The following is a 12,151-nucleotide window of genomic DNA, read 5'->3' on the forward strand; positions in this document are numbered from 1 at the left end:
CAAATGATACATTGTTGATGGGAGGAGCATCAACAATAATAGCAAGAAGGTTCAAAAAAATAATGGATGCATTTCTACAGGTGTCAGGAGGACTTTTGAATAATACAAAATGCAGGATCTATGGGTGGAACATTCCAGCATGAACTATGCAAAGAATTTCCCAAATCATGGAAATCCCAGCACAGGAAAACTGGAGTCATTTCCTCTATCTGGGATTACCAATATCAAAAGAGATAATGAAGGCAGAAATATGGACAAAACAAATTGGGAAAATGCAAGACAGGATAAATAACTGGGGAATGATGTGGTTAAATATGGCTGGAAGGGTGATATTAATTAAGGCCCTCCTTGCTGCACTACCAATATATCAATATGCCCTAATCATGGCACCAGCGAGTGCTCACAAGTAGATGGAATTAATCCTAAGAAGTTTTCTCTAGTAGGGAGGGAAGCAGGAAAACAAAAAATTTAGTCTGGTAAGGTGGGAACAAGTAGTGCTACCATACGAACAAGGAGGATTGTCTATTCAGCTGCCTGGGCTCATGAATGCAGCCCTGGGAATGAAAATTGTTTGGAGGCTTATAACAGGTAATGAGAGCTGGTGGAAAAAAGCCCTCATAAAAAAATATCTAAATGGTTCCAAGGAGAATCTGCTGAATGGGAACATCCCAATAAGACAAAGCACCCAAGTATGGAAGCTAGTCAAAAGATTCATTCCAATAATGGGCAGCCATATATCCAAAACTCCTGGGAATGGACAAAAAACCTCGATTTGGGAAGACAGAATCATGGGAAAAGACCCATTACAGTATCACCAGGAAATGGAGGACATTCAAGAGTGGATGAGTGGGAAAGGCCTTAATACCTTACATTCAATCTCTCTATGGAATCAAAAGGAGTGGAAGGAATGGAAAAGGCCAACAATTCCAGCAAACATGGAAGGACAATGGAATAAACTCAAGCAGCATCTAAAGGGGGCAGCACCAATGCATACTGATGAGGAAGACAATTACCTCTGGGACCCAAGTAATGGGAAATATACAGTCAAATCTGGATACAAAATTCTTCAAGACCAAATCAATCAGCAAGAATGGGAACCATGGAAAATAGCATGGAAATCAGAAAGTTTTCCTAAAATAAAAGTCTTTATTTGGACCTTATTAAACGGAAAGATCCTGACAGCGAAAATCTGAAGAAAAAAAAAAAAAAAGAGAGAGGAATCCATGGGCCATCAAGATGCCCATTGTGCCAATAGGCTGAAGAAACCATTCAGCACTTGTTTCAGGAATGTAAATTCTCAAGAGAATGCTGGGAGCAGCGCTTGAGCCCGCTGGAAGTAAACATAGAATATGGTAAACCAATGCCGGAATTCCTCAATCTTCTGGGGAAAGCCTACCCATATGTTGCAAAGAAGAAAAACACAATTATAAGAATCTGGAAATGTATCCCAACAATCCTATGATGGAAAATTTGGTTGACCCGGAACAGGTGCATCTTTAAAAACCAAAATCCCAGAATTGGAAAAACATTATCAAAAGCATGGGGATTAACGTCAAAGATATTCAATGAAAAATGATCTGCTCCAACGGACTTTAGCATCCTTCAACATGAAGAAAGAGAATGGCTTAACAAATACATAATAAACAACAACGGTAAAAAGGGATAGAGAAAAGAAAGGTCAGGGGAAAACTGGAAGTTGATAATGAATGAGGAAGAAATTGAAAGTTGGAAAAGACAACAAAATAGATTTTGTTTGCAATTTAATGGAGCCTCCAAGAATAATCCTGGAAAGGCAAGAGCAGGCGGGATAAATTTTTACCAAAGTGGAAAAAAAATTGTCACATATGAATGGGGATTGGGACAAATATCAAATAATAAGGTTGAAGCTTATAGCTTGCTCTTGGGGACAAAATTAATTAAAAAAAGAGGAATTCAAAATCCAATAATCCTAGGAGATTCAGTCATCATAATTGAGACAATGACCCGAGCCAAAAGTCCAAGCAATGAGTATATGAGAAGAATTATCAAAATAATAAGAAGGAATTTAGAAGTGTCTGGTACCGTAACTTTTAAACATATAATGAGGTGCCACAATCAGTAAGCGGATTACTATGCAAATCAAGTAGTGGAGAGGAATGAAGGAAAAGTCCGGGAAAATAATGAGGAATATCACCACTCTATGCCTTAAGATCAAAATGAATTTGAGAATATTAATGCATTGGGGAAAAATGGACAGAGCAGGACAAATTATGGAAAAAATACAAATATAAAAAACTTAGAAAATAAAAATAAAAAATAAAAAAACCAAAAGATATCTCAAAAAATCATGGAAAGACAAAAGGAAAAGCGAGGAAAAAAGGAGGAAAAAACAAGCATTGGCAGAAACAGCAATATAAATCAATAGGACTATGAGCAAGAAAAAAAATGCCTAGAAGGAAAGTGGGATATAGAAGGGAAAAGCGAAAAAAAATTAGCACACAACTCCAAAGAATGGGGAGTCAAGTATGGAGTTAAGCTGTCAGATCAGAAGCACCCTCACAATAAAGCAGCCAGCAGGGAGGAGCGATCTACAGGCCAGCGCTTCCCCAAGGAGCCCTCAGGTCTTCACGCAGGAAGCCCAGCTCATTGGACAGCAAGAGCACTAGCTCTCTGCGTAGCAATTAAGTAGGCCCCCGCGTGGACTGAAGACCAACAACATTCTTGTTTCCTTTCAAACTCTTCTGAGCACTCTGTACATCGATTTCCAGCTCCAGCATTTCAGGTGGTGGCTATTGGCAAAGAATCTCAATGCTCAAGGCCTGGGACTGGCCAACACCCCTTCGCAGTACCTCCAGGCTACCTCACGCAGTTCGGAAAGTTTGTTCAGCCCCCCTCTCATCTCCCAGCTAAACCTTCCCCCTTTGCGCATCGTTCTTCAACCCCTGCGATTCTGTTGGCAGCTAATCCTTTAGCTGTTGTGTTTCTCCCCAGCCCTATGCTCAGATGTGATTCCACATCCACTCTGCCAGCTGCTCACCCATCCTCCACTGAATTTACCTCATCTCTTCCAGTCTATAACGCAGAGCATCATATTCCTCTCTCCCCTCCTCTCATACGCAGGCCCTTAATAAATAAATAAAAATTCTCTCTCAGAGGCTTTATCCACAGCACATAAAAAAGTCCTCAATAGAGCCCACCAGAACGAAGCAAGGATGGAGCAAGGAAGTGCACGCAGCTACAACAATGCAAAAGGAAAAAGCAGTCAGATGGAGTCTCACCAAATTGAGAAGGTAGCTAGGAATGAAGCATGCTCAACATGCAAAGGAAATAAAGTAATGATAAACTGGCTGCAACAATCTCTTAAAGACTTAAGAAATGAGATGAGAATGGAGTCTAGCATACAGAAGCAAAATATGGCAGCACAATTCCACGAGATAAAGGAACTGAAAATCAAGTGCAAGAAGCTACAGGAGGCAGTAAAATATTGTAGGAGCAACAGCAATGAAGGAGAAAATTCACCCAACAACAACAACAGAACTGATGCAATCCAAGAACACTCAGTAAATAAGCCATAATCTCATTGGGAACTTATGTTATGTAAATTTGCTTTTTTAGTAGGTCAATTCGTCCGGCAGTATTCTAGAATAACTAAAAGAATATATGAAATATGGAAATTAAGCACAGGAGAAGGGACTGCATTCTCCTCTCGTTGCTTAGTTTGCCATTGCAAAAAAGATGAATGTAACTAGAGCTTGCTCTAAAACCCTTTTTTGAAATATATCTCATAACCGATCTTGTCAAAAAAATAAAAATAAACATTGATTTTTCTATCAATGAAAGTATATACCGCATTTCCCCATTGTCATTACATGGTTTGGGATTATTTTCCATGGATGGCATAAAGGTATGTTATGTAGGATTAACTAAATTGATGGAATATGTTGAACCCTATTACAACTAAAATGATTGGGTACATCTAGTCCAATATACCAAAAGTATGTGAAGATATGGAGTGACCATAAACTATATACAAATAAAAGAAAATGATGGAAATAAAGGCACAGCTATGTATATTGATGGAAGGCTAAAAGCAGCAGGCAATATTGTAGGGTTTATAAATAGTACACGACCCATCAACACAAATAAGCAACCCAATTGCATATTCGAGGTATGTGAAGGAAACTATGTATTCGTATGTGGCATTAAATCAATAGTTGTAGGGGAAGAGTTTCTCATTGATTATTTGAATAGAATAGATAAAAATATTGCTATTATGGGGGTGGTACGTATTCAATTTTACCTAACTTGTAAGAAATGTCTATTGTATGTTATGATTGTCATTTACTACAATATATTGTTAGACATCTTGTAAGTTGAGGAAACATTTTAATATGTCATGGTTAAAATATTGTGTTAGGTTGATCAAGGTCAAAGGGCACCAACCTCACAACAGGTAAACATCAATTTAGTTGTACGTAAAATAATATAACCACGAGATATATATACAAGTATCATTTTATCCATTATAGAGTAAGTCAAATTCATATTTTTAGGCATCATATAACTAAATGAAAGATTAACTATGCATATGACCAACTTGAGCAAATGAATTTCTTCATACTTTTCAAAGTATTGTTTCTATACACTATGGAATATATATTGATCTTATCATAATACCTTTTGTGAGAGCCTTCCAAGATGATGAAGTTTTTATAAATTTAAAACCTTTTATATTGGCCATGATATAACATGAAGTTTCTATATAATTTTAGACGTATGTCAATAGTAGTTTTCTTATTAATATAATGATGATTAATTGTGGATGAATTGAAAATTACACTTGTTTGATAAACATGGTGATAAGGGGAAGGCATCAACCTTAGAACAGTCCATAGATTCTCCTGAGGAAGAGGTTACTGAAGAAGCAAATTTGATGTTCGTCAATCCAATCCAAACAACAAAGAAGCTTCAAATGAAAGCAAACAAGAAACTTAATTCTTTAGTTCTGATTGAGCCTTAGAAAGAAGAGATAAAAGGTGAAATCAGAACCTTGGTGCAACAAGTTTGTTGGTATGGTGTGAGCAACTCATTTAATTATCCCATTTATTTTTTGATTTAGTTATCTCATCCTTTATAATAAAAAACTCTTTATTTTACAAGAGTTTTTAGCGGAGTATGATCCTCATGCTACGATTATGGGGGTTGGTAGAAGTGTTGATACTCCACCTGTGAGTGAATCACCAATCATTGAGACTGGTACACCCGCTCAACCACCCACAACATGATATGTACCCCCTAAACAGCGTACGTCAGGATCTCCATGTGATGTTGTGGATGCATATCATGATCCAATTGCATAATTTGAAGTGAGATTTCATGGATCTTCCTGTGTTACTAGCATGGGAACACTACCGATCACATTTTTGGTAGAGGATGGAAATGTCCCCATGAAAATAGAGAAACTTCTAGGTATTTAAGAAGTGTTTAAAATATTAAATACAATCTAATCGAAATTAATGTATAGTCTATGATTATTTTAAACTAATGATAATATCGGTTTCCATGAAATGATGTATTCTATAGGAATTTTTATGACATAACCTTGGAAATATTTGGGTTGTCCATTCGCACAAACTAGAAATCCCAAAGTTCCAAGTTAAAATATGAACTTATTAATAGGATGGTTTGCCTATTCGGTGAGGGTATCTTCAACAAATATGGAGTTACCTCAAAGGCAGACCTACATTTAAAATATTTGTTGGACCAATATAGGTCTCAATTGGAAATGGTTGGGTCATATGAGTGTCCTCCAATGATTCCAGAGATGGAGTGGAGAGCGTGCATGGCAGATGCACATGAGAAGGCACTTCGAAAAGCAAGGAAGACTCCACTTGGACCAGGAAGGTATGACGCACTACTAATAATGTAATTATGATGCTTTATCATCATTGTGACATCTAATTAAGTTTTTCAATGTTTTAAATATAGGATCCCAGATAGTTCCAAAGCTGGAATGGCTAGAATAGCCAAACATGAGCAGCATCATCTTGGTCGAGGTGGTTACTCGAAACTAGCCACAAAAATTGTAAGTATATAAAAAATAATAATTTTTATCCAAATTATAAATTCTTAAAATTTTAATTTAATATAACAGAAGAAGAAAATTCATGTTCTCATGCAAAATTTCAAGGGTCACAATTCAAAGAGGCTCCCATGAAGGAACACCTAAGCTTTCTTTCAAGCATGGCTATCAAGTCATGGTTGAATGTAGGACAAGATTGGTGTCTTCAGAATCCTCCACCACCCAACCTAACACTCAAGCAAATAAAAGAAAAGAATAACATTTATAAATCATTAGTTGTAAAATATATTGGTTCTTATTTTTTGGCCATAAATTGATGTTCTTGATTGTAAAAAGAAGGAAAGCAATGTAGATACAACACATGAGCCTACTGATGGTGGATTTCCTAATCTTGAGACTGGTGTTAAGCTTGGTACTAGAGTTATTTCATGTGTTATAAAAAAAAACAGTATGGAATACCATTAAAAATATTTAAATATAAATGGTGTATTAATTATAACCTTTCTTATTTCTACACCAGAGAATGTACAAGATGAGGCTAGAGAAGAGGAGGAACATATTGCCACATCTGAAAGTATTCCGCTTCCCTCCACTACTGACGTAGGTAAAGAAAACTCTACTACTCTTTTTATTAATAAAACATTTGTTATAATAATAATAACTATAAATATGAATTTAACATTTATTTCATTTTATAGTTGATGTTTGGCCCCACTTGCAAAAGCATAGTCATAGGACTAGGTCAACATTAAGACATATTACACTGGAGACCACAACAATCAAAGGGGGCAAGATCAAGACATCCTTGCTAACTACATATTAAAAAAGAGAAAGAAACCTGATAAAAATTGATTGCACTTGTTTATTTAGAGCCCATTTTTTTTAGTACCACAATTTTTACATAGAGGTTGAATGCATCATGGCATGTGCACATGTAACTTTAGACTATCTAAATAAAAGTTGTGGTTTCTCCGTTGAAAAAATTAGAATGATTTCATTTCATATTATGTAGACATATATTTTGCGATAAAATTTATTGAGATAAAATATTTTGTGGATGTACGAATGAATGAATGAATGATGACACCCTTAAAGGCATCATATATTTGTGATATTTCTTCATCCAACTCTAGTTTGAGGTTATGATTAAATTATAATGCAAGGAATTGATTATAGAGGCTCCACCAAAATGCATGTAAATTGAATAAGGGGAAAAATCTAGAAGACACATTATAATATTTTGTCTCATATAAACTTTTTGGATTTTAAACATCTTGGTATACAAGTCATTTTGAATTATGTACAACCCTTATGACTACTAGGAAAACCAAGGAAGATTTCATAGGTTATAACACTAGTTTCCATAAGCTTTATAATTAGAACTACCATGCATTGAACTTGTTTATAACATACCAACATTTGTTAAATCAACCACCTATTTTAGTCTTGGGGATGAGATACTTATAAACATTTTCCTATTGAAGGATTTGAGTAACTCCAAATCTGAGTTTGTAGACTAATGGATTATTATAGTGCAATATACATGAAATTTAGGATTTTCCATCCACAATATTTTGTTACAATACTTCAAACGTTCTTGTTAATAACAGAGTCAATGCCTTCATTTCCTTGAATAAGGGTCTTTCTTATCTTCTCCCTGAACCACTCCCTTAGTTGTGATGCCTCAATAAACCTTCCAAGTGAATAGTTAAGGGTTTAATCCTCTAATTTTTAGTGATTAAATTGTTCATATTCATGTGCCCCTTTCAATTACATAATGGTTTCAACTCGTGATAATTAACTCAACTATCCAGTTGAAAAGATCATCATCAACGAAAGACAAGATTCTCATTGAAATATACCATTGACTCACTTAGTAATACTAACTAGGAATCCTAATATACAACTAAACCAAGTCAATTCAATTAAAAAAATATTATAGCCCATTTTCCAGTCACCTCATTATGGTTCTCAGCCAAATAATGCCCATTCAAATGGAGCTAACTCATTAAATTGGAATTTTTTTTATCTAAAATGTTTCATCAAATTCAAATATTTGAATGTTTATAGTTGAGGATGGTGGAATAAAATTACAAATTACACTTATTTGATAAACAAGGTGAAAAGGGGAAGGAACCATCCTTAGAGCATTCCATAGATGTCATTGAGGAAGTGCTTAGTGATACAGATTGTTTTGATGATGATGAGTTATACATGTGTCCTGGCCCAATCATAACATTCAATAACCATGTGGTTAGAACAAATTAAGAACTTGCTCGTTTGATTCACATTAGAAATAAAAGTCATGGTATTAGAATAGGATCAACATGTTCCACCAACATCTTCAGAAATATCAGGTAATAACCATATTTAAAGTGATTTTTTTTATGTCATAAGTTCAATTATGAATGTTTTTTTAACTTTTACATTGTCTAATCGAACAACCATTTTATTTCTTATATAGGATTTTTTGGCAGAGCTCACACCACATTATACAGACACCACGATCCAACTTTCAATGGCAAAGAGTGTCATACATGAGGATCTTGTAACAGCAGAGGAGCACAAGGCAGCAATTTCAACAGTCTTGACTACTGCATGAAGTAAAGAAAACTAATGTTATTTTTATTAATGAATAATAACAAAAAATATCAATTTAACATTTCTTTCTTGTTACAATTGATGATCTTCCGCTCTTGCAACAACCTCGACAACGTCATGAATACATGACCAGATCATCAAAAATAAAGAAAAAGAAAAAGAAATGAGTGTACTAGTTATATCATTAGAAACATCACGTACCATATTATGAAAACATATTCTTTATGATAAATGTTTTTGAGATGAAGTATTTTGTGTCTATGATTAATGAATGAATGTTATATGTTAATGAATAATTGCTATATGTTTCTTTATGTACGTGACCTTGTTTCATATTATGTACACATATTTTTTATGATAAAATTTATTGAGATTAAATATTTTGTGGATTTATAAATGAATGAATGTTTGCTATTTATTTTTTATGTATCTTAATGTCTTTCTTTTAATTATTTCCTATATAGTAGATAGATTGGGTACTGGGGAATTGAGAGTGATGTGAGGGTGGGGAGGGGCTATGAGAGCTTCCACCTGCATATGTATGACCCTATTCAATATAAAATAAATTAGGATTTGGATAATCTTGGAGAAAAATACCCTCGATCCAACATAGCAACAACAAGGTCAATGTTGACTTCATTGTTGCTTCGTCGAGTGGAGGAAGGTTTGCTCCAATATTAAACTACTCCAACAATTTATTCTTGAAACCAAGAGGAGCTCATTTAGGTATTCATGCATGCAAGTCCTTTTAATTAATATTTATTCATGAAATTAAATTTAATATTTGGTCAAATTTAATCTAACATTGCCTCATTGTCTCATGAATATGTGTAGGAGAACTAGTATCAATTCAGATGTTGAAGTGGAACAACTATCTGAAGAAAATAACTCAAAATGGTAAGGGTTTAGGTGAGACAACAAAATTTGTTTGATATTTGTGTTGTATGCCTTTGTCGAGTGCCATATACATAAAGGTTTATAAGAAATAAGTAATTTTTCCATGAAAAAAATCATGTAGTATTTGTATTTAAGTGAAAGACCATAAAATGTCATTTTTCATGCAGGGAAGTAGGAGAAACTCTTACTCTATTAATTGGGCATAAGTTAATGGTATCATTTTTCTTCTATTTTATTAATTATTTATCTCATCTAACTTCTCCTCCTTCCTTTGTTTTGCAGGTACTTTCATTCGCGTATCTGGATTTGAAAGATTAACTAGCGTTGGAGTCCTATACGCGAAAAAACTCATCGATGTACTACTCAACTTTATCCCACCAAGCGCTTCGCTACCGGGTGCATGGTTTAGTTTTGTGTTGCATTTGATTTCAATAAGTTTTGTATTCCTACATTGCAAATCTTCTAAGACCATAGACTCAACTTTTCTTCTTATCAAATTCAAATTATACTTCCAAGACCATAGACCCAAAGACCAACACACCATGATCACTTGAAGGGTTGGCCAACCTTATTAGTTGGTGGACTCTAATACACTTTTTACAAAAAAAAAATCTCTTTTTACACTACCTCTCAGGACACATACCCCACCTAGATATTCACCAAGTATGTCCCTTTAGGACTATTCTTATCTTGGATTACCAATCCTTAAAGAAAATTAGTCTTGTTTAACCACTCTTATATTAAATACCCTATCATATCCTTTAAGAGTGTCGATCACAAGAATACTACCTATCTTAGATTTAAAATCCTCGAGTATCAGTATGAGATGATTACCCAATCCTCTAGATGTTATTCTCTCTTTGTGGCCTTCACTAAGACTTATGGCTATTAGTCTTGGTCTAGTGTATGACGACATAGTCCCTAAGCATCAAAAGTTAGATTTTTATATTGAACCCTAAAGATTAGGGTTTCAACAAAAATGAACAAATGAAAAAGGTAGATTCAATCTGGTGATTGATATTCCTAATAGGAATCTTTACAATTCAAAACCCCAAACATAAGACAGTAATACAAGGAAAATTTAAATAATTTTATTGAAAAAAATTTATATCAAACCTTATAGTTTTAGACATGTCTCAAGTTCCTCCTTTTACACACCTTTTAGACTTTTATTTATCGATGTGTTCCCTCTAATCTTAATCTTTATGCCTTCAATTCTTATTGACAAGTGCAAAATATGTGATACTGTTGACGGTGGTGGACCCGCAAACATTCAGGGGATCACCCTGGTATGAAGTTCCAACTAGACCTCACACCATTTGGTGTGGGAGTCCCATCTGGTATGATGGCCCGATTACCATTGTCTTAAGCATTTGCCTCAACTCTTGCTTGTCAGCACAGGAGAGTGGTCTGCTTTGTCTTCGAGAAGTGAGGTTCGCGTGCTGTTGATTTCTAGTGTTACTTGTGTCAATGGTTCTTTCACTATAGAGGGAGACGGAGAGAGTGAGTCCCAAGTCGGTTGGGAGGAAGCTCCAACTCTGCTAGGAACACACAACACAACAGGACGTGCACAACTTCCGGAGGAGCAGTGCACACGGATGTGGCAGTCACAATGCATAAGGGAAGATAACACATACAACACTCATCGGATGAGTCTGCACGAGTGCAACAGTTGTTACAGCAAGTTTTATGTGAAAGTTTTGTCTAATGTCTAGGGAGATAGCCACCATGGGCAAGACAGCGTTAACATCATATACAACACATTTTCATTAACAGATTATGCATTACAACAAGTGAAATAATTTCAAGTGTTCAACATAGGTTAAAGAAACATGCATTACAAGTGTTCAAGATTAGTCTTACAATAGTTACAATAAAAGTGCGAAAATGTGTTGGCTTGTTAGTAGGCTTCTAAATTAAGCGAAAGTTCCAAGACACATCGTTACACCGTACATCACTAACCCCGTGTGCAGGGCATTGGAGCCACTACTTACTCCTCAAAGAAAAGATTACATACTCTCTTGGCTATGTGGGAGGAGCTGAGGTGAAAAGTCCCTTCATGTATAAATGAGGGGTTATTTATAGCCCAGGGTGAAACTGACCCTTGTGGTTGTTCGACTTACCTCATGACTATTTGACTTCCATGACTCTTCGACTTTACATGACTCTTTGTACAACAAGTGGGTCTCTTGGACTTCCACGTTACATTACATTGTTTGACAACATGGCCCATAGTAGAGATTTGGATGACATGACTCATGGCATGACTCGACATGATAGTGCTAGTACATGTTGTTGGAGTGCATCTCGAGCTGCAGTGTTGTTGTGTGATGGATTTCTTCATGGTGTGTCACAGCTTCACCTCCACATGGTAAAGTGCACGAAGTCTTCGATGGTCATTAGTTTGCTTGATGTTTCTTTGGCACGTTGCTCCTTTCTTGTATGTTGGAAGGCTTGACATGCTCATCTATTCGCAAAAGGTGCATGTTCATCTGTTCGTCCGTCCATGAGCACATCTTGCATGTTTTCTCGTCCATCCGTTCGCGAACACATCTTTGCATGATCATCCATTCATGAGCACATCTCTTCACA

This window comes from Pinus tabuliformis, chromosome 3_2 (genome assembly GCF_031772625.1).
Source record: "Pinus tabuliformis cultivar Carrire ecotype Pingquan chromosome 3_2, CPIR1, whole genome shotgun sequence".
NCBI lineage: Eukaryota > Viridiplantae > Streptophyta > Pinopsida > Pinales > Pinaceae > Pinus > Pinus tabuliformis.